This window comes from Balaenoptera borealis (assembly GCF_965194805.1).
Source record: "Balaenoptera borealis genome assembly, chromosome: 20".
Taxonomy (NCBI): Eukaryota; Metazoa; Chordata; class Mammalia; order Artiodactyla; family Balaenopteridae; genus Balaenoptera; species Balaenoptera borealis.
This window is the reverse complement of record NC_138879.1, coordinates 3,135,656-3,160,076: the sequence shown is the minus strand read 5'-3', so window position 1 is coordinate 3,160,076 and position 24,421 is coordinate 3,135,656. Positions and strand designations below refer to the sequence as shown.

At 41.0% G+C, this 24,421-nt stretch overlaps 1 protein-coding gene and 1 long non-coding RNA gene across 11 annotated transcripts in view; one reads left to right on the top strand and one right to left on the bottom strand.

Moving 5' to 3' along the window:
• KCNJ16 (potassium inwardly rectifying channel subfamily J member 16) overlaps nucleotides 1-24,421 on the bottom strand; it is a 162,027-nt gene that overhangs the window by 11,764 nt on the left and 125,842 nt on the right. For 2 of the 10 annotated variants that reach the window (XR_014238129.1, XM_082370479.1), the window contains one exon: nucleotides 16,197-16,424. The exons of the other annotated variants lie outside the window; for them this stretch is intronic. The gene's annotated coding sequence lies outside the window, so the exon portion shown is untranslated. The remainder of the gene's footprint in view (nucleotides 1-16,196; nucleotides 16,425-24,421) is intronic. 10 annotated transcript variants of the gene reach the window in all.
• The window catches only part of LOC309617797, a 502,721-nt gene that overhangs the window by 421,059 nt on the left and 57,241 nt on the right, over nucleotides 1-24,421 (top strand). The window lies entirely within an intron of this gene.

Genomic DNA, 24,421 nt, shown 5'->3' with positions numbered 1-24,421 from the left:
TCCCCTGGTTGTGTAAGGAAAGGACTTCCCCAGTGGTCTCTAAAAGCCTCCAGTGGAGAATTTGTGACTGATTGTTTTCATTCTTGTTTTTTTTTTTTTTTTTCATTTTTAAAAAATTAAGCTTCTATATGTGCTAGACCTACCCACCTTCAGAAATTAGTGAAGAGTCCCACCCTTGTGGGATTGGCATTTGAGAGTTGGGCATCGATAAATAAAAGGAGATGATCACCCAGACCGTGGCGTAAATACCAAGGAGAAAGCAAAATGAAGTACGAACACGGAGAGGGTCTGGAGCCAGAGGCGACGGTGCCACTTCACAAGCATGATGGGAGAAAGGGGGGTCCGGGACCCGACACTGGAGCTGAGAGATGCTCTTCAATTCTCCTGGCTCTCGCTGTAAGTAAAAATGCTCTCAGCTCACGCCTTGTTGCCCTATTTAGTTTGTTTGAGGCGCTCTCATTGTTAAGGCTCTCACTATTGATAGGTGCAGTTTGGCTGCTGCATCCTTTGTGCTCAACTAATCTGAAGGCCTGGTTCTCACAAGAACCTATCATTACAGGAACTCATCTGCATTTTATCACTGAATTCAAGCTTTCCTGATCAGTTAAGAACCTGGTTTTACCTGGTTTACCTAACAGCCAGCTAACCCATCTCTTGCCACTTTCATCCAGCGTGATTATTCTGAAATGTAAATATCCTTCTCCTTTTACCATGGGGCACAGTCCAAGTTCCACAATATGGTCCTCCAGTAGCGCAGTTAAAAGGCAGGAATATGGAGATCAAAGATTTGGATTCTAGTTATGGTTCTACCACATCTTAGTTGTATGATATCTGCATCTTAACAAATATCTTTAAGCCGCATTGTGTTTATTTAAAACATAAGGACAATAGCTGACTTATCTCAAAATGTTTTTGTAAGAAATGAATGGCATAATATAAAAGGCTACAATGGCTAGCACCTTGGAAGCTGTCCTTATAATCTTCCTTTAACCCTTAACTTGGACGAATATTTCTCCTCTGTTTCTTGCAATAGCTTATAATACAGGGTCCTTATGGAGTCTGGGAGAGATGGATGTCTGAGTGACAATCTGAACGATGAGGACAAGTCTAAGAGGAAAGGGAAAACGAGGTTCCCAGGCAGAAGAACAGCATTTGCAGGGGCTCCGTGACTCAGAGATGCATAGGGCATGCTTTCCAAAGAACTGAATACGAGGCAGGGGATGGAGTGGTGGTAGGGTTGGGGATTTGAAGCTGGAAAGAGAGATAGAGACAGAGCATAAATGACCTACTAGGTAGAATTAAAGATTTGGGTCTTTCTCCCAAGAGCAGTGGAAGCGATTGAAGTACCTTAACCAAGGGCACAGCATGATAAGGCTTGCATTTTTAAAAGATCACTCTGGCTGTGCCATGGAAAATTGGTTGGAGAAATTTAACAGCAGACATGGGAAGGTAAGGCAGAAAGGTATTTCAATAACTGGATAATAAGATATGGTGGTGACTGGGAATAGGATGACGCCAGTGGAGATGGCAGAAGCCACTTCTCACTACAGCCTTTCCTCACCCTACACCTGGACGAGGGTCACCGGAACTTGGAGTGGCCAACCAGAACTGCACCACCTGGAGCAGGGTCACCTGACCTTGGACTGACCAATCAGAACTGCACCACCTGGAGCAGGGTCACCTGACTGTGGAGTAGCCAATCAGAACTTCACAAACAAGACTTTGATTCCTGAGGAAGTGACAGAAGCATGCTGAATCCTGTTATTCCAGGCAACTACCAAGAGTCAAGAGGCCAGTGGTGTGATGGTGCACATCTCAATCACCCAGAGAAAGACACAAGCCGCAGCTTCCGGGGAGACGGTCCCTGAGGTTAGATTTTCATTTGGCCTCTTGATTTTGCTCAAATCAGGGTCTTTCTCTTCATACTTCCTTTGATGCTGTAAGCTACCTGATATCTTTTCAATAATATTTTCTTCTGCTTTTATTAACCAGGGATAGCTTTTGTTTCTTGAAACAGAAAGCACTCAGTTACAATTCAGTTTAATTTACATTTTAAAAGTATCTCCTATACGTTAAGAGTGCTGGTCTCTCTCTCTCCTTTACTCCCATTATGTACACGAGCAGCAAGTCCTGTTGGCTCACCTTCAAAGCAGATATTAGAACTACTCACTTCTCATCATTGTCAAAACCACCATGTCTTTAATGGACCAGGTCTTCAATGGACCACAGCTTCCTAAGAGACCTCCTCTTTCTGCCCTTACTGTACTTGGATCTACTCTTCTTAAAAATAAAATCAAAACATGTCACTCCTCTACTTAAAACCATCCAGTGTCTTCCTACTGCAATTAGAGTAATTTGCATAATCAGTATTGTATACAGATTGCATATATCTGACCTCTGCCCATCTCTGAAAATTATCTCCCAGTCTGCTCACCGTTCACTCTCTCTCCTCATCAAATCTCCCTTTTTCACTAACGCAGGGGGCAGAAAACTACAGTCCATGGGGCACGTCCAGCTCTTTGGTTGTTTTGTAAATAAACTTTTACTGGAACATGTTCAGACCATTGCTTATTCATGGCCTGTGGCTACTTGCTGTCACGTTACCCCTGTAGACCCGGTAGTTGCCAACAGAGACCACGTGCTCCACAAAGCCGACAATATTTACTATCTGGCGTTCTACAGAAAAAGTTTGCTAAGCTCTACTCTAACAAGTAAGGATGTTCCTGCCCCAGGGCCTTTGCACTTCCTTTTCTGCCTGTGTGGCTTCTTATCATCACTGATGTCTCATCCGTAAGGCCACCTTTCCAGAGAGGCCTTGTCTGATGAGGATATAAACTAAAACTCACCCCCATACTGATATTTTCTGTCTCGTTAACGTGATTTATTTATTTCAAAATGCTTACCTCTAACCGATGGATTTGTTTGTTTGTTGGCTGGATTGCCCCACGGAATAGATTGTAAATTCCTTGAGAAAAGCTCTCCTCGTCCTATTTACCACTGTGTCCCCAGCAGCTAGAGTGATAAGCAGCATGTAGACCCTCACTAATTAGACTTTGAAGGAGTGAACTAACAAATAATTGAATAAGACCAGTTGAACAATGCAATGTCCTCAAGGAGATTTCAGTCCTAGCAAGAGAATCATCATTCCTAGATCCATAAAACCATCAACCCTGCCAGTTCTCCAAACACCAGCTCTCAGTTCCTTCCATGTACCTGGCCTGTCCCCTGTCCTAGATGCCAGTTCATACATAGTTTAAAAAAAGAAAAAAAGTCTTTCTATCCACTTTTGCCTAGCAGCTTCCCTAGAACTGACAATTTTTAGTATGGTAACTGCGTGTAACTATGCTGCAGAACTCTCTGGAAATCTGGAGTTGAAAAAACAAATGCCTGGCACTAAAAAGTGTTTAATAAAATTTGTTAAAATGAGGATTGAATGATTAGAAATGTGGTTCTCCTAATAGGAATGCATGTTATTATACTGTCATTTCAAAGATATAATATTATATTATATTTTATATATATATATATATATATTTAATTTGAACTATTTCTGGAGGTGAGTTGGGTACATGTGGCAAAAGTCTATGAATTTGGCTCAGCTTCTGATCTAGCAATTCCGCTTGTAGAAATGTATCCTAAAGAAACGATCATGAATGAGCAGAGAGACATGGCTAATTTGTAGGGCTATTTGTAGTAGCAAGTTTTGGCTACGGCTTAGCCATCTAATAAATGTGGGATTATTTCATAGGTAATGGTACAATCATATCATTACTCATTCTATTTAATGTAGCCATTAAACGTGATAGAGTAGAAGATTGACAGAAAAAAATAGAAAACATATTGTTTGGTGGAAAAAATGAAAGAGGACTATAAAACAGCTTGTACAATATAATTTTTTAAGTTTAAATACATTTAAACATGGAGAAAAGACAGAATGATAGAAACAAAATGTGAATTGTGGCCCTCTCTGGTATGATCGTTTTTATTTTTCTCCCCCCTTTTCTTCTATTTGTCTATTTACAATTTCAAAAACTTTACAATGAACATGCATTACTTTTGCAAAGAAGAAAAAAACAGGTATTTTCAGCTGGTACTTTGAAGTGTACCGATTCTGAGGCTTCATAAAGGGGGAGCAAACCAATGGCTAAAAGCATTTATTAGAGTGTTTAAAAGGCAACTATAAATAGCCCGGAGAAGCAGACAGTCTTACAGACATTTAAAGTCAGACACTGATGCTGTAATTTTTGCTGGAACAATTCACAGAAACAAATATAGTGACATTTAATTCATCTAAGTAAAACCAGATCTCATTTAAAACAAGGAAGTGGGGGAAGAGGGAGCTGGCTCAGAGTTGGCCGCTGGAGACCAACTGGAGAAATCATGAAAGCAGCTGGTCACAGTTCAGGGCTACATAAAGCAGAGTTCAAATTCAACAAGCATCGAATGCGGTTCTTCTCCCTCAGTGCCCTCTTGTCTCCCTTCCCCATTCCAAAACCTATTAAACTGCTAATGCCTTTGCTTCTTGGCTTGGTATACCAAAGTCTGTTTTAAGAATCTTTCTTTTATCCTAATATTTGCAATCACTTTGGAAAGAAAATATTAAAAATTGTGCTATTTTGCAACTTGACTACTTTAAGGTCTATGTTAATGGACTTTTAAGACACAAGGAAACGATCTTTAGAAATGGATGAATTTGAAGAAGGCAATTAGATATTTACGATGTAGATTTGCCTAAAGAGCTGGCCCTAGCCAATTCTTCATAATTCCTATTCGTGAACTCCGAAACCTCATTCAGATACCCCTGCAAGCAGTAGAGTGTTTTTGAAAGTGCAGTCTACTACAACCTGCTTCTGAGATCCTAGGGGAACAGGTTATACCTCCAGATCTTTGGATCCCACCCCCAATCATTTTGATTTCTTCCCCTGCCCAACTCCCCTGTTGATTCTTATATATCCTCAAGATGGAGATCCACCATGTTAAAGCTTCAAGAATGGAGAAGACGGGTTCTAACAGACATGAAATTGAGTTCAGAGGCTTGCTCGATCACTAGTAAGACTGTGCCCCCTACATGTTAGTCTCTGAGCCTCTGCCTGCCCTTATGAAAAAATGTAGGTCATAGGTTGCTAGGGCGAGTAAATGAGCTATGTCCCCAAAGCTCCTTCCACAGTCTTTGGTATTTAATGAGTTGTTAACTGCAATGCTTGTAGCTGTGTCCACAGTTCCTTCAAGTATAGATCCCAATGAGGAGAGAGAAAGAGCGAGGGAAAGAGGTTGAGAGTTATCTACCATTTTTTTTTCCCCTCTAAGAATCATGAGGCTGGCAATTTCCAGACTTGTTTTAAAGTTCCCTTCTAGCACCTAACTGCCTTGATATAACCTTCAAAGAGCCATGACAGAGCTGCCAGAAGAACCACAAGTATCACTAAGAATAGATATTATTGTGTACTAGTCGTCCACTTTGCTTTCTAAGTGCCAGGTTACCTATGACTGGTCTCGAATAGCTCCTGTGTACTTTGGTTTGGGAGCTGCTTGGGTTGAACTTAACTGTTCATTCCAGAACAAATATATTTTATGGAAAGTGTAATGCTGTCATGTTTGACCTTCTCCAAGTTTGTTATGTATAGTATTCCAACAGAAAACCAAGTCCTATCTCTCTGTTGTTATTTTCCCGTTTTGTGAGAACTGCCTGCAAATTGTCCTTTTGGCAATTACAGAGAGTCTATTTATTAGTCTGTTCAATCTTCTGGGCATTTTTGATCTCACAGATGTAATTTGCTCATAGGTCAGGAACTCCTGGGATAATGTCTACTACTTCTTTGACCTTTAAATGATTGAATTTCTGTTTTAAGCTGTCAAAATGAAAACCCAGGATGTCTTTATTGGGAAGGAAAACAAAACAGCTGTTATTGGCTATTATCTCCATTCCCATTTTCCCTCGTTGATACAGATAAATTGAGAAGGTCTTAAAATACAAGACAAATGATGTCCCTAGGAAGATCCAGATAGACAGCCTATTGATACAATACTTTAAGCAGTGGGTTGCCTATCACATGAGATTAGCTTTCTATTAGACTGAGCCTTTTCAAGGGTACTTGGCAAAGAAGCATTGCCTCTTACAACAGATAACAGAAGATTTAGGTAGCTGACAGAAATTAGTGCACTAGATAGACTCTTGGATTTCCAGGCATTTCGTTTTCTATACCTTCTCCACTGGTTGTACTTCAGTTTCCACTAGAGTGCTAGAGAAGCAGAATAAATCACCCTACCTAAGTTGGAAGGTTAGATGTCATTATCTGTGAATGCCTATATAAACAGAGGTGACCCAGGTTAGCAAGACTTCTCTTAAAAAGAGAAGTGGTTCTGTTCCCAGCACTTCTTAGGCTGGAATATTCACTGGGATGAACACTGGGGAGTTGAGTTTGAGGCACACGGGGGCACTTTTTCCTTACGTCTCCTGCTAAGATGTTTAGACGTGCGCTGTAAGAGACTCTGTCGTACCAATGCCTGTGATGAGCTGGAAAAGATCATGGAAACAGCCTCTGTGTATTCTTCAATTCAATCGACTTTTAACTGTACCTGAGGCATTGGGGGGCTATTCCCGAGGATTATGAGGACAGTTATTGCCCTTGAGCTGCTCAGTCTTGCCAAGTGCACCACATTCGCTCTGTCAAGACAGGCCACTGAGAGTAGAGGCTTCTCTGGTGGAAGAATATCAAAGTGACATCACGTAGTAGACCCAAAGGAAAGGTAGTTAGGTTTGAGACTTTTCCCAGCATTTAAGGTGCAAAGGTACCTCCCCAGCATTCTGCTTTTGTGGTTAATTCTTGATTTTCTAGGCTAAGGAAGGAAAACGGTAGCATAGATAAGCCACAGAAGGAAAGAAGTGAGAAATCGATTTGCATTTGGCTTGGAATAAATCACAGGCTCTGAAAAGAATGCCCCATTTTTGTACATGGCTGGCTTTTAAAATGACCTGAAGTCAAGCTATCAGACAGGCAGGATGTAATCAAGGGGAACGTTCTGGGTAGTTGAGCAAAAGGCAGTTTAGGAATTTTCATTTTTAATTCCTTGGGCTAATTCATCCAGCAGATAATATGCCTATGGAAATTTGAGTGGTGCTTGGCTTGAACAAAGAGATGTCCCACATCCAAATCAAAATTCATTCTTAGCCAAGAATGTACACAGCATAGCGACATGGAGAAAGAGTTCCAATATATTTTGAAAATTCAACAATTTTTAGCTACTGATTTTATTAAAAATCATTCATAACAATTGTAACTGTAGCCAGCATGGCCTCCTTTTATTTGAGGTTGGTTGGAGCAGGGTAGGTAGAGGAAGGTTTTCTCTGCTAATAAAATAACTTTTGGCTTCAACTTAATCAAAATGCCAGTTTGCACCCACGTAAGGTAGATAACATTTATGAAAAATTCATTCTATTGATGAGCGTTGGCAGTCCTGCAGAAGTTTAATTATCTTAACAGAAAGAATATGCTATGAACTAAAACAGCTTTTTCCACGCATAGAGTTTAGGGCCAGAGGAAGAAATGTTGGCTTTTTAACTGAGAAATGTAAATATCATTGACAGTTTGAACTCCCAAATCTCATGCAAATTTCCTGTAGAAAGAGAGATTGGATGCCCTCATTGAAAAAAATTAGAAGCCAGTCCTCAAAGACAGATGTTCAACAGCTTGTGAATACATCCATGCCAGCTTCCACATCCACAGGCAATCAAGAGAGGAGACACGATAGTATAAGGAGAAATTTGTTCTGTTAATCATTCGGATTTGATTACATGACCCCAAAATCTTGTGAACTTCACTCCCCAGCACCATCAACCAAGAGCTTCCCTTTGCTTCTTGGGTTCTTGGTCCACGGTTGCCTTGGCATGGGAACACAATATCTATGCCTGTGCCATCAAGCAAAGCTGGTGTCCACCTCCTGTCCCCTGCAGGGCTGTTCATGACCTCCATCCTTGTCATCTGAATCAAAGAACACTCTTTGTAATGAAGCAACACTGAAGGATTTTTGACCTTATCCATCTGTAGGATGTACTCCCCGGCCGGCTCCTTTTGCCAAGGAGACTTTACTGTCAGTTCAACAGAACAGCACTAATCAAAATCTCGATTATCTAAAAAGTGATGGCTCAGCGGTCAGAAAGTACCTCCAAGTAGTTCAGAATGATGCGGCCTGGGAGGTCCAGCCCATAGGCAACTTGTGATGCTAATCAAGGCGTCTCTCTGTGCTCCCAGCCCACACTGCTAGTGACACCTGCCCCTCCGTCCAGCTGGGTCTCTTCTCTCAGTGCCTGAGTTCTGTGTCACTCTCCCCTAATTTTAGCAACAAACCTGAAATGCTTGTTTTATTTTACCATTTTTTTTGCTTTGCAAATTAACACACTAAAACTTAGAGAAAAGAAGTTGTTCACTATCTATCACAGAGGTGGAAAGTGAAAGAACCAGGATTGCAACCCAGGTCTCTGTAACTAGATTCTAGATGGTGCATAAAAGTTAATGTCATCCTCTTGGATGTACATATCTTTTGTAGATAAGGCTTGAACCAGGTTTTCTAGAATTAAGGAGATTGTATGCTAGTCCCGTAACTTTAAATATGCAGGCTGTGGGAAAATATCTCAGCATCTGTGGTTGTTTTCAAGCTTTCCTGAGACACGTCTACCCACTCTACTGATAAGATCAGCCCACGATGTGCACACCAGTATCCACAAGCCCCAGTGACTGTCAACCAGCAAAGCCACTGGATTGAACCACTCAGAACCTAGAGAGGGTCCGCAAGGAAAGAGGCCAGAGGAAGCCCAGGCCTGGGGTGGGAGTGGGCTGATGGCTATCAAAGACAGCGAATTGGGCGATGCCTCTTCATGGCGCCGAATGCTTCCAGTTGTGAGATTACACGGCCCATGGGTGGGTTGCAGGGAAGGTCTGCTGCCTTTGGACGCCCTTTGGAATTAAGCCAAAGTGTTTGAATACAAAGGGAAAAACAACCCAGTGTGGATGATGTCACAGAGCATCCTGAGGAAAGCGGCAAGGATAAAGCTTCCTACTGCTTGGATCCAAAGAACACAGACTTATTTTGGCATTAATTTCTTCTGCAGCCAGAAGCTTGATTCTTATGGAAGGATTAGCCCTAATCGTGAAGAGCCAGTACTGAAGAGGATGTGTGTATGTGTGTGTGTGTGGTTCCTCATCAGTGAATTAGAGAATTAACATTCCCAGCCCTCCTCTGCATGTTTTAGGTAGTTTATGAATCCCTGTAACTAGGCAAAGGCCATTTTCCCTGAGGTTCATAGGACATTGGCTTGCTCTCCTCAAGGACACTAAAACTGTGACCAGAAATCTGCCATGTCATACAAGAGTGGTGGTTAGTAAATACAGAAAAATTCAGGGTAGAGAAGAGGGACCCAAAACTGAAAGGCCTTTAGGTCAGTGGCAGGCTAGTATCAGTAAAGAGAGATCCATTTTACTGAATTTCTTAGGTGACAAAGGAGGGTCTGTCTGTCAGCTCAAGCCACAGATGAAAGAATACCTATGCATTGTAAAGGTTTTAAAATTTTCTATTATGATCTTTTGACATCCTAAAAGGAAAACAAAAACAAAGACATATTCTGGCTGGAGAGAGACTGCCCTTCTCAGGGCTAGCCAATCCTTAGAGATAGAAAAAGACCCAGCCCGGAGCATGCTTTAGATACGCAAACTAACTCAACCAGGGCCACATCTCCTCCAGGAGGCTGTATGCCCAAGAAGGCAATATTCTTCTGCCTTCATCATCACAGGGCCAGGTATCAAGCAACTAGGAACAACCCTTATCACCCAGAGTTCTCCAGAATCATTCAAACTAGCCACAGCTAAGCTATTCATCCTGCCCTGCTTTGACTTCTTCATGTAAACCCTGATAGAAGCCAGCTGTGACTTGACCTCCCCTTTGCTGCTGTCTTCTGCCTCTGGACCACCCCGGTGTCTTTCCCACGTGGTCCTGTGCCACATCTGCTGTCTCAAGGACGTTTGAGTATAATACACTTGATTTTTTTTTTAGCCTCGATGCTGTCTGCTGTCATGGCCACAGCTGACTGACTATCTCATAAAAGAATACAAAGCAACCCAAGGTTGGGATGAGAGAAAACACATTTCTATCTCCATTGCAAAAGAAACGCCCCAAGGGTGATGAACATATTGTCATTACAATTCAGAACTTTTTAGATGGAAGGGAGTGCCTTCCTACGCTTTGGAGGGACACCTTGGAACACTGTAGCCGGAGGACCGCCATATTCTGAGCCTTGCAGCCTCGGGAGATGATCGCTAAGGCTGATCCAGCAGCTGGCTGTGGAACACGGCTGGCGGCGCTCACGGCTTCTCGCTCTGCAGCCTGTGGGCCGGGGGAGCTCACTGGATCACCCCAATGGCTGGGAGCACGCATCTGGGGAGAATCTGGTAATGCCTTTCTAGGTGCCAAATCTGATGTGTGTGGACTAATAGGCAAGAAAATGGCCAGACCCCTAAGGTCAAAGGCCAAGGGTTTCGGGTTGCCCACTGCAGAGGGGTGCTGGCGGTGCCTTGGAAGCAGGTCCATCCATGATTGTGGAAGGACAGGAATTCAGCCGCACTGACGGAGGGCAGTGTTGGGAGAAAAGACTCCCAGGGCTTTTGTGAATTAGTGTGACAGCCACGTAGTGGGAGGCCGAGGGCCGAGAAGGAAGGGGAGACGCAGAGGTGGGGAGCTCAGGAGAGGTGAGTGCGGGCGGCAGGCAGACACCCTGGCAGAAGAGTGACCACATCCAAGACGTGTGGCCAAAAATACCTGGGCCTGTGTGTGGAGCTGGGCTGCAGGATGATAGGGAATCCAGACGCAGTGAGGATAAGGGCTGTATGTGCTCCTCAGCCTGAAAAGAAACACTTCTTAGGTGCCAGCCCTTTACATCCATGAATTTGTTTCATTTTCCCCCAAATCCTGAGAACTAGGTATCAATATCATCACCATTTTAAGGATGAAGAATTTTTTAAAATTTGTTTTATTGGAGTAGAGTTGATTTACAATGTTGTGTTAGTTTCAGGTGTACAGCAAAGTGACTCAGTCGTACATATACACATATCGACTCTTTTTTAGATTCTTTTCCCATATAGGTCATTACAGAGTATTGAGTAGAGTTTCCTGTGCTATACGGTAGGTCCTTATTAGTCACCTATTTTAAATATAGTTGTGTGTATATGGGAGGGATAAATTGAGAGATTGGGATATATATATATTCTTTTTTATATTCTTTTCCATTATGGTTTATCACAGGATGTTGAATATAGTTCCCTGTGCTATACAGTAGGACCTTGTTGTTTATCCATCCTATATATAATAGTTTGCAAGGGATGAAGAATTAAAGCTTAACTAGTTTGGTAGATTTATCTGGGGTCACAGAGATAGTAAACAGTTGGGGGGAAAAGGACTACAAGAAATTCACCTCCTTCCATAGCTAAAGCTTTAACCCTTAATGAGGAGAGGAACTGCTGGAAGCAGAATCAGGGTGTAGATGGTTTTTTGTTGTTGTTGTTGTTGTTAAGGACCTAGAGTATCCAAAGCGAACTTGAGAAACATAAACTTGGAAGACTTATGTTATGCTACATAATTTCAAGATTAACTATAACATATGGTGATCAAATAATTACTTTACTGACACAAAGATCAATAAATGGGTTAAATTAACAGAATAGAGAGCTAAGAAATTGATATATACTTATATGTCTATTTTATTTTTTCAACAAACACATGAAAACAATCCAATGGGAGAAAAAATAGCCAACAAATGGTGTTGGAAAAACTTGATATCCCTAGAGAAAACAATATACCTAGACCCTTACCCTACACTAAACACAAATATTAATTTGAGATCTATTACAGACTTAAATAAAAATAGAAAAACTACACAGCTTTTAGAGAAAAATATAGGAGAAAATCTTTGTGAGTTGGGTGTAAGCAAAGGGTTCTTAGGACACAGGAATCAAAACCATGAAACACAAAACATGATAGTTAGATTTCCCCCAAACTAAATATTTCTCCTCATTAAAATTGGACCTGATCTCAGCCAAAAAAAAAAGAAAAGAGGAATCCCAGTCACTAGGGCTGGGGCACGAGTTCAAAGCAGCACTCATGGCAGGAGACTCCGGCTGAGTCCTGTGGGGTGTGTTGTAGAGCCGCTCAGGTGCCCTAGGGATTGACCCATCTCAGAACCGGCAGCGGAGGGGTGTGCGTGTGGGGTACAGTCCCCTAAGCCCTAGGGACTGGGAAAATTCACAGCAGGGAAATCCAGGTAGATGATTCCACTAAACACTGATCTATCTCAAGCTCAGAAGGCCAGCGAAGAGGAGCAGTGAGGAGGGGGCGGTGGCCGCTGAGCTGAAAAAAAATCTATCTTTCCCAGAAAATCAAGGCCAAGAGTCAACAAAAATACTTTTTCATCCACACAGAACTCCCCATGAAAGTAATAAGAGTTGGTTTAATTGGAGAGATTCCGTATCTGAAGTATAACGTTCAATTCTGGATATTTTGCTTTTCGGGAGAAGTTACTATAATAGTGAAAACTAGGGAAAGAACTGAAGGAGGAGATATTCAAGAAGGTATCCACTTATGTATTCAAAACCCTACTGAGCACCAACGATAGTCCCTGAACTTGAACTAGATGTGCTGAGATAATGAAAACATGACGCTGCTCAAGTAGTTCACACTCAGACACGCAGAGAGGGGACATCTACATTTGTGCAGTAGAGAAATGGACCCTGCTGGGTGATGCTACAGAAGTTTGAACCAGGATCTGTGTATGGAGTTTACAGGGAAGTAGAGTTAATCTCTGTATCAAGAAGAATTTTTTATTGTTAGTATCTCTAACGATCTGGTGAAGATCAGGACCATCGACTCAGAATTTGGATGACCAACTTGAAGAATATATATAGAAGAATTTCCTGAATTTGTTAGGAGGTTAAGCTAGGTAATTCTGAAGGCTTCTTTTTATACAAAGATTTAAAGGCTTTATGTTATTTTTCATTAACCACTAAATAGCATTTCCTCCAATTTTATGAAATGAACAATGGTGAAAGATTGTCCAAGAGGATTAAAAATAAAGTGTCAGAAAGACCTCATCTTCTTGTTAAAGTAAAAACACTTGGGTCTAGTTTTTTATTTTAATAATTATGAGCCATATTTTCATGCCAAGAGGAAAGATCATACTGACCCATGTTTTGGTATTATTTGTGCCTTTGTTCATTGCATCAACGTTGTATTTTAGTTGATCTGTTTTTATTTTCATTTTGTATTTCTGCGTATGTCCTAAATTTAAAAAAAAAAAAAAAATCTCAGGCAGGATCATGGATTTTCTTAACAGAAAAATTAGGGAAAGCCCAGAATAAGGGCTGACAGGGAAGTTTCCAAGGGCCAGAGATGCTTCTGGATCAGTTACTCTTGTGTCCCAGGCTGTCCCTGAATCCCGCTGTGAGGTCAGACATACTATTTCTTGCAGGTGAACCAAATTCAGGTTTTGATGGTCTGGGTCTCAGAAAGGTCTTATCAGGTTCTTTTCACAACCTGTTATTCCATTTATATTATTTACATCATGCAAACAAAATAGTACCTTTACCTACATCATTTATATTTGATTTTTGGAGTCAGACTGATTTCTGTTGGAATCTCATGTCTACCACTTACCTATGTGAATTCCAACCAGTTATTTTACGTTTTTGATCCCCATCCCTTTAAAAGGGTAATTAAGAGAATGAAATCAGATAGCATTATAAAATGGTAGGTGTCCCATAAATGTCAGTAGTTTTCACCTGGACAAAACCAGGAACTTTGCCTTGGCTGACTTAAAGCAGCCACAGTGAACATGATGGGGGCAGATGTTCTGATTTTTAAAAAGATCAAAATGTGAAATGACTGATTTGTCTTTATTAGACCACGTACACACAAAAGCACGCCCTTGTCCCGGACTCGCTTCTTGACCCTCATCACCCTGATGCCAGCCCATCCCACATACCTTCCTGGACCTCGGCTGCATCGCTGGGGAGATTGGCCTCATCAGAGAGGCGAGGTCCAGGGATGGAATGTGGGTGTCTGGAAGCTGAAAGTGGAATATTGCTGCTCAGAAAACCATGTCAGAAGCGGGTCAAATTCTAGAGAAGACCATACTGAGTGATAAAAAAGCAGATCAGTGGTTTCTCGGGGCTAGAGGTGAGGGAAAGAAACTGACAGCAAAAGGGCATGAGGAACTTTCTGGTGTGATGGAAATGATGTATATCTTTATTGTGGTGTTGGTTACATGCCTTATACACTTGTCAAAATTCATCAAACTGTACACTTAAAATGTTTGAGTTTTATTGTATATAAATTATACCTTAATACAGCTAATAAGATAGACAAAAAAAAAAAAAAAAAAAGAAGAGGGTCAAGGCTGGTGTAAATTGCCAGAACTACCTTTAATATCATGAGTATTCTATCATCCTAATTGCAAAAGTGCAACTGGCACGTATTTTCTCAAACCTGAGAACAAGATGTATGTTCCCAGGAGTTGAGCCATTTGAGATATTACTTTAAGCTTAGCTATTAACCGACTATCACTGTCTGTATCAGAGCTTCCCACCTCTCTAAAATGGAGCTAATAATAATTGTCTCCATTGAGCTTGTGCTCACTGTGTGCCAGGCACCATAATCGAAGGAGATTAAATCGAAGGAGATTAAATGATATCTAAGAGAGAGAGATTGTGAAAGGCTTTTGAAAAGAAGGCAGAGAGAAGCTAAGTCACTTGTGAAGGTCACGCTGGTGTAAGCAGCCCATTTGAACTCTACCTTCAGGATTATGGGCTTTCAGAACCTCTAGGGATGTCCCCCTAGCTCCCTGTGAATTCTCCAAATGATTTCAAGGCTCATGGGAAATTAAAGAAGGAGGGGGAAGGGCTTTTAAAAAGAAAAGCTTAAACAAATATGGTATTTGCTGCATTCCTGATATATACTTTTGCTGTCTATTTTGTTAATGATTTTTTAAAATTATGAATAAGCTTCAAATTCTATTTAATGAGCTTTCTGCATCTACTGGGTACATCATATTGAGAAGATCATTTTTTTCCTTGAATGTGTTCATATATTACCTGTATCAATAGATTTTTCTAATGTATATTATCTTTACATTCTTGGGTAGACGTATCCACTGGTAGATTTAATTTGCAATTTCTCAAGTTTCTTTTATTATATAGCAAAATTTAAATTGGCCTATAATCTTAATGTTTTATGTTTAATCTTTGTTTTAGGCATTACAATTAAACTAGTCTTGTAAACTGCAAAAAAAAAAAAAAGAAAGAAAAGCTTAAAGAGTTTTGTAAATAAGACATATTTATGGTTAAACCCACGGCCCTGCATCTATGCAATGTTGGAATTTCCAGGTAGACAAGCTGCATTATCTCAACCTCTGCTCCTTTCACCAGAGAAATGAACTCTAAAGCCATGGGGTGTTAACCGATATTAATGACTCCCTGGCAACGCTCCAGATTGCAAACCAAAAGACGACAGTGAGTAGAAGAAAAACATTAAAAGTTAAAAAGCCCAGTGCTTTTCTACCTAATCAGACGTCAAAGCCTGAGGAGCTTACTATTTATTGAAGTTACCTTTTAGCAGTTTTTTTTTCTAATGCGTCTTTACAGTATTTCTGTCTATATTTTTAGTTGTCAAGACGTCATTAATGACAAGTCAATGACAGCACCTTTCATCACACGGTTTCAAATCTTCAGTGCCACTTTGTTGTCACTTTGGAACAGTGGAAGAGTGACGAAGACACACAAAAGGAGGGTTTGATGAATGACTATTTCCACAGGAAATTAAAGACTCATCCTTTTCCACATTGCCCCACGGCATCAGTAAGTCACATTCGGTTGGATAAGTCATCATGCTTTTAAGTCTGTCTCTCTGTTTCTGATGGTTACTTCCCTGATCTATAAAAGGCACTTGCATTCTTAATCTGTTTGATTCAGCACTCCCCAGAGATTATATGAAGGAAAGAAAGACTATTCCCAGCCATAGACCATAGAGCAATCAATCATGACTATGTAGCCAAAGGAAGCATCATAAGGGTGCCTACTAGCAGGCATACACCCAAAAAAGATCGAGCAAGAGAGCAATGCTTTCAGGCTTGGCTCACTTAGTAACCCACTAGATGGTCTTACCTTAGTTACGGACGATGAAGTTCAGCTCAGACCCCCGTGTCTTTTGCATCGTATAAGAGCACGGCAACTAGACGTCCAGGGTTCCTTTCTCTCTGCTCCTCCAAGCTCTCTCAAGCTGTCAGCACCCACCGCCATGGAGATGAGAAAGCACACGGGAGAATCTCGCTCTTCTTTGCTTTTCCGGACACATTCACCACATACAAAGGCCACTGAGATCTCCGCTTGCCTCTAGTGAATCAACACTTTCTTTAACTTGTTCCCATGCCTACCCGTAGTAGATAGTCTTGCCAGTGGTGGCTTCCAGAAAACAAGAATCAAGAAGAAAGAGCCTCCCTTCCTGCCCATCTATACCTTTGTTTTTCGAACTTAATTCAACAAGGCTCTCCCCAAATCACAAAATGGCCGAAAGTTGCCCCTAAACTTCTCACTGTCCCAGAGGCTGGATTTTTTTCTCACTAACACCTCCAGGACTTGAACAACTTCTTCCAAGTGTGTTCTTCTTAAGTGTAGGTGCCCTAGACTGTCACTGTAAAGATTTTTCTCTGCAAACACACCCTGTCTATGTAATCGTTCACCTAAGGCAAACAGCATTTCATTTGGGTTCCAAGGAAATGTGTGCCCCTTGAAGACCACTGACAAGCCCAGTAGTGGTTTCAAGGACAACGTTTAGATATTTTTCTGAGAAGCCCGTTTTATTTTCTGGCTTGTTTGTTTGTTCTAAGTTTGGGATATGGGAGAGAATAAGTCTCTTACTCAATATCCACTTTTCACCTATTGGGAAGTCTTATAAGTTTGGAATGAACTAGTCATGAAAATGTGGACATTTCCAAGAATTTGATTGGATGCTGGTACCAATTACTAAGATGATGAAACCAGGAGAGAAGGAATTTTGAAGTGGGGAACTCAGTGGTTGAGGTTTTATTGTGGTTAATTGGATATGCTCTCTGACATCCAAATGAAGATGTCAGGTAGACAATACGTATTCTTCTGGAATTGAGGGGAGCGGTCCAGAATGGAGGTATAAGATTGGAAGTTATCAGTACATATAGGGTATTTAAAACCATGAACATGGATGAGACCACGCAAGGAGTGAGGGTAGTTAGAAAAGAGAAAGAAAGATTCCCAGGACTAAGCTCTGGGGCAACTCAATTTGAAGTTGGGAAGATGAGGATGAGCCAACAAAGGAGACTGAAAGGGAGAATTTCTTGAAGTAGACAGAAAACCATGAGATGGAGGTGAAGAAAAGATGGCAAGAAAAAGGGAGTGATCCTCTGTGTCGGAGATTAATGAGAGGTCGAGATGAGGACTAAGAACTAACTGTGGGATGTGGCCATGTGACGTCACTGGTGGCTTGACGAAAGATGTCTCAGTAGAGTTTTGGAGACAAATGCCTGATTAGATCAGGAACAAGTGGGAACAGGGCGAGAGGAAGTGGAGAAAACACGTATCCCCTTTGTAAGGAGTCCTGCTGTCAAATGGAGTAGAAAAATGGGCTGATGGATGGGAAGGAACATGGAGCTCAAGGGGGGTTTATTTTTCAGGGAGGGAGTTTTTTGTTTTGCTTTAATATGAGAGATGTACAGTTTGTCACATAAGATTTTGCCAACTTCTTAATTTTTAATTAAGTAAATGTCCTACAAGGATTCTTGTGTGTCCTTTTTATTAAAAATAAGTACTTCTTTTGGGAGACTTGAAGAAGGTGTCCTGTTTGGTCTCATGGTTTCATTACAAAATCATGAGGAGAGAGTGGAATACTTGTATTGAACCAACAGCTGTGTCTGCTTTGTGCATGTTATATTACCAACCACCAATTTAACTAATTGGGTGAGAAGTGAATAGTCAACTTTCTAAAAATCATTTTCTCTCCCATTTTTTCCTACATTATGCAAAATACTTTGCTTAATTTCATCGTAAATAAAACATTGTTTATATAATTGTGTAGAACAACATAAACTACAGAAAATATAAAACCCATACTAATAACTTCTCAGTACACATTAAAATAATCCTAACTTTAATCTACAAATTAATCATAGCCTAATCCTAAACTACTTGTTCACCTATAACATTGTTTGGTGTACAGTTTATGCTTAATAGTTATTTCTTGAAAAAAAAAAGAATGAATGAATGAATGAGTGAATAACAAGTACTAAAGAAATCTGCAATTATCACCATTTTCCTTAAGAGTTATATTTGTTTTCAGACTAGGTTATGAATCCGAGTTCTTTCTAAACCGTTCAGATTTGTGAGAAGAGTAAATAAAATATGGGACATCAATTGAGAATCTACTTAATGACAGACTGATATGTTAATGAGAGACCCATTAATAGGTGTAGTCGCATATGCACAGAGTTTTCTACAGCTTTTATAGTACAGTTGAGGAGGGGCATACATTGTCCTCAACAGAATCACTTTAAATGCACAGGATACCCTAGACCTGGGATTTTCAGCCTTGGTATTTTGGGCCAGATAATTCCTTTTTGTGGGAGGATGTTGTGGGCTTATACGGCGTTTAGTAACAACCCTAAACTCTTCCCACGAGATGCCACATGACCCCAACCCCCAAAGTGACAGCCAGCAATGTGTCCAGACACTGTCCAATGTCCCCTGGGTGACAAAATCACCCCTGGTTGAGAACCGCTCTCCTAGCCTCAAAGAACCAGGTAGATGAGTTTTACTCTCGGTTAGTGAAGTCCATAATAGGATATGGATTCACAAAATACGTAAATATGATTTCTTTCCTAAAACACCACAAAGGTGGATTCTTTAAGGAGAAGGTACGTATGTAAAATGTGTATAAAAGGACGCAGTGTTTGGAACTCGATGTTAACACAGCTCTGTGCTTAGGAAAATATACATTCATAAGAAGAAGGCTGGACTTCAGGAAAATAGGTAGAGAGAAAGCGCATTTCCATTGAGGCATTAAGTGTGCGCATTGGTTTTTCAGAGAATCGCGTTAAGATGGGTTCAATTTCTCATCTTTAAAGTGCGAGGCAACATAGTGATTACGAACTGCGGTGGGAGACACTCTGCTGATTAGAAGCCTGACTCTCGCGGTGCCTCCATCCCCCCATCTGTGAAAGAATGATAATAAAAACACCTATTCGGTATAGCTCTCAGCAGAAGCAATGAATGAATATTCGTAAAGCACTTATAAAAGTATCAGACAATAATATTTGCCCTCTCAATGCCGTTAAATAACAGCCTGATGGGAGAACATGAAGAGACACACCTGGGCTGGAGGATGATTTCTGGGTGGTGAAAAGTCAAACGAAAAATGGAAAACATTGGAAGACCTTACATGGCTGAAGGAATGGGCAAAGTGTTAGGTAAGAGTAAAAGTGTGTAAAATGGAAGGCATCGAGCTTAGGGAAAAACTATATAACTATTCTTATGATGATCTATAAGATAATCAAACTGACTAATTTAATAGAGTAATTTGACATAGAAAAAAAAGTTAGACCTTTCTATGGTACATTGTAGACGCTAGGTAATGGACAGAATTGTTTATGTTAACATAATTTTCCATACTTAGGGGTAAATTCTAAGTTGTTTGGTGTAGCCTCAGCCCCTGCTGAAACCGTGCCTTTGGAGAGACCCAAACAAACTTCAGAGGAGCCACTATTGCCGGCCGGAGGGCTTCCTGTTATTCCAACTGCCCGGTGACCATAGGCGACAGAGGAAGTGTCTGAAGTTCTCACTGCGAAACAGGGCATTCCTCTCCCGCCACTTACGAAAGTCTCTCCCGCTACCTATGTTCCTAAGTTGTGGGAAACTTACTGACTTATTTTCCTCTCTTTGGCCAAACTGTGCCAAAGCGGAGTGGACAATCTTAATAGATGTCCAAATGTGGACTCAGAAATCAATCAGTGGTCAATTGGTTAGCGTGGGCTTCCTCTCAAATGAGTGATCGTTGTTCCATTTTAAAGCTTAACAAAGAGGCATCATAAACATTTCTGCTTAGATCATTATTTTCCGAACTGGAATGAATCACTTCACCGGCTGGTTGTTGTACCGTCTACCGAATACACACATTACTGAGCAAAGACCCTGTGAGAATCGGCGCAGTGGCCGAGTCCGTCACCTCAAAGGCTCAGAAGGGCACGAGCACAGCAAGACGTCCTTGCCTGAGCCCTGCTATGACAGCCCCTCAAGGTGGCCCTCGGTCTCTGCTGGGACATTTTCATTGACAAGGACCTCAGTGACCCTCACGTGTTCTGTTCCTATTTTATGATGACTCAACTCTCTCAATGAGGAAGTCCTTCCTTAAACTCAGATAAAAATGTGTCTTCCGTAGCTCTCACAGGATGTTCCTGTCCCCCTGCTGTCCCTCTGCAAAGCAAGTCACGTCCTACTTCCAACAGGCAGTTCTTCAGACAAAAAAAGACCAGAATCTCCTCGTTACTTCTTACCTTCCAAGTCCCAGGCTTCACTTCCTCCAGGGAAAACCCTCCAAAGCCTCCTAGGTTCCTGATATGCAGAGTGATGATTTAACTTGTCACTTTTAAGAGTGAAGAGTGTTGGGACAAATGCTAAAACGATGAGTCACCAAGACAGCAGGTGTCAACCAGGACTGCTGGGACATTTAGCTTATTCATAAGCAGTTGTGTGCTAGCAAATTTTCATTACGGGTTCTTGGAGGGAAAAAAAGGACTGATTGCAGAGTTTGCCAATTTTTTTTTTTTTTAATTTTTAATTAGAGTATAGTTGATTTACAATGTCGTGTTAGTTTCTAGTGTGCAGCAAAGTGATTCAGTTATACATATACATATATCCATTCTTTTTAAAATTCTTTTCCCACGTAGGTTATTACAGAATATTGAGTAGAGTTCCCTGTGCTATGCAGTAGGTCCTTATTAGCTATCTATTTTATATCTAGTGGTGTGTATATGTCAATCCCAAACTCCTAATTTATCCCCCCCCCTTTTGCCTTTGGTATCCATAAGTTTGTTTTCTACATCTGTGACTATTTCTGTTTTGTAAAGAGTTTGCCAATTTCTATGGTATAAACTGCAACCCTGGCTGATGTCCAGTTGCTGATGGGATGTACCAGAACATGGAGGTGGTAAGGGGGGTGAACAGCTAGCTCTTGGGAGCTGACACAAGTCTGCTCCAGCACACCCCTGGGTCATAAACCATGTTTCAGGATTTGCTCAATATCCTGATTATTCTTCTCTGATTCTCTCTTTTAAAATGCGACATATCTTAATTCACAGTTATTGAGGTGTTGTTTGACCAGCCCAGAATCTGTCCAGATTCCACTCAAAATTCCACTGCAAAGATCCAATTTCATCAAAATTCAACTTCGCAACTACTGGGAATGAGAGTAGGGAGATGGAGAAAGACAAAGTCACAGAAAAAGCCTCTAGCTTCTCATATTTGGGTCAGGAAAAAAAAAGTTGGTCTTTAGTGTCTGTACTGGAAAGAAAATTGGGCAAAGCTGATATATGTTAAATTATATATATATATATAATCACTAAGCAATTCTTATCTACCACGAAGTCTTAATTAAAGTTGTCATTTTTTTAACGGAATGAAAAAGAAACTGGCTTCAAAACGGCTGGCTTGTTAAGAGGGATAGTGCAAAAAATGATTTAAAGTTTTAAACGTTTCCCTGTAATTCAGTAAGCCTTTGTGAAGTCCTTCTCGTGCATTAAGGAAACTCTATAAATATTCAACTTAAAACTCTGCAAATAAATAAACTTCTTTTCAGGGGTAGCCTTCTTCACTCTTGGATAGACTCCACTTTCTTTAAAGCCACGGGTGTGTTTGTGATCGTTCTTTAGGGAATCCACCCTGCAGTTGTTACTTGTGAGTCATTTTTCCCCAACGGTGTAATTTACACCCTTCTTCTGTTCATACTGAATGCCACTGGTGGAGACAAACCATGTTAGCGCCCAATAGCGGTTACAAGAAAAATTAAAGTGTTTATTTGGCTTGAAGGCGGGATCTAGGATGGGGAAAAGTATGAGAGAGAGCTGGAGTGGTGAGCCACATCTGGGAAGTCAGGTTCAAGAATTTCAGTTATTCTCAGGCAGGATTAAAGGGCTTTGATCAGGGGAGTAGGACAATCTGATTAGAATTTAAGAGCATGTGTTCTGGCAGCGGTGGTGAGAATGGATTGGCCAGACAACTGATAGGGAGGGAAGTGAGGAAGATATTGCATAACCTGGGGGAATAAAGCAAAGGGAACAGATTCAAGAGGTACTTGGGGGTTTGAATCCACAAGAAGCAGAAATCCATCAGGGAGGGAGGGAGGGAGGGAAAAGGGAAAGGAGTTGCAGAGTAAAGGGAAGGGTGGGAAGAGTTGAGTATGATTCCAAGGGAAAGATGGGTACGGCTGCAATCAGGTCAACAGGTGGGATGGCAAGAAACTGGTGATTTTATTTCTTGGTTCAATAAGGGGACGGTGGGTAGGGAGACAGGATCAGAGATTGAAAGAGAGTTGAAAACATTTGAAATAGTCAACCGTAGGGAAGTTAAAAACTATGTTACATGGGCCTGCATTGAGGGCCCGTCCTTAGGAACGTTTCCTCAAGAATCTGATGGAAAACGTGTATTCTGTAAACGTGTCCCAGGTGCTCCTGTTAGGTCTTCCCACTTCCATGTAATGATCTGTGCCTCTAATTTTTAGTGAAACTCTCCAAAGAAAACCAATGCGTTTTGATTTAAGAATTTCAACAGGGTAACTCATTCCATTCGTGGTTTCCAGATTGACCACTAAAGGGCCTTTATGACAAAAACAGTGAACTTCCCACAAATACTTGTTCCGAAAACATTTGCTGGAGGGCTGCCCTCCCCCGGCCCCGCCCTCACACAAGCCCCTGACATCAGCACGGGCATAGGAGCGTGCAAGCGATTGATGCATCCTGGTGTGGAAGTCCGAAATTTAGTCAGGGAGCAATCCCCAGTGAAGTCATGTCTCGTTCAGGATTAAATGGCTAACTCGGATTCAGTGATCATATTAAGAAAAATGCATGTAAAAGGCCCAGGAATTTTTCCTTTGTTGGATTCACAAATTAAACTTGCACACGTCATGTCTGCAAAGCAAGCATTTCACCATGTCAGATGCTTTCTCTGACTGTAATAGGATGTAAGAGAAAATAAAGAGCATGCTACTTTCTCCAGCTGGCTGGGTCGTGTACCTTACCGCACCTCTGGAATTACACATTTTAAATGTAGATTTCTTGACACTCTAAAAAGGCAAGTTTATATCCAAAAACCTTGACCAAGTTACTAGCTATAAACTGTTCAACCTGTAGAGGCCACTGAAAACGCTGAGGTCAAAACACAGTCCTGCCTAATCCCCAAAGCATTCCACGTCTGAGAGGTGTGGTTTTCAGTAGAGCAGAAAGTGTACATCAACTGAATTATGAAGACAATTGCCTTTATTCTCCATAGGATGTAATGCATATATTGTCAGATAGCCGTGTTTATCTGATACCTAATGCAATCTGAAAAACTAGCAAGTTACCAGCAATTTCCAAATCTTTGCTCCAAATGTTCTCTGTTGTCACATCAGACAAAAAAGGATTGTTCCTTTGGAAATATGAGCCACTATTTTGATGTTATAATCACAGCCATTACTTATTGAATACATACTACACACACATTAGTACATAGGACTTTGGTAACAGTTTTACAGAAGTTATTTGTTTTCATTCTTAAGCCACCCATAAAATAGGTACTTACATCCCTAGCAATTTTTAAATAAGATTTAAATATACTGATAGAGTATCTCAAAGTCTTGTTATGAAAGAAGGTATCAGCAGGACTAGAACTGAAACCTTCTAAAACCAAATACCACATACTTCTCAGTTAATAAAGGCAAAATAGACTTCTCAAAGAAATAGAGCCAATTTGAACTAATTACAGATGATGTCGTTTTCCAAAGAAAACAACCCCCCAAACCGGACTGTGTGCAGGAGACAGAAGCAGTGAGACCTTTGCTGCAATGACCTGGAAAGAGGACTGACTATGACAAATGCCGAATTGTCATCAATCTGAACCAGGTCAAAGGAGCCTTGACCCAAGTTTGAACCACTTCTAACAGTTCGTCTGGCTTTCAAAATTATTGGCACTCCACTGAAGGTCCAGTGGCCCTAAATGACTGTCTAAACTTGGGCAGGGCTCATTTTGCTATTTAAAAGTTTCTATATAGACATCAAATAAATATTGCAGAAATGAAGATCACCCAAATGAGAACAAGTTGGGGCTATCATTCA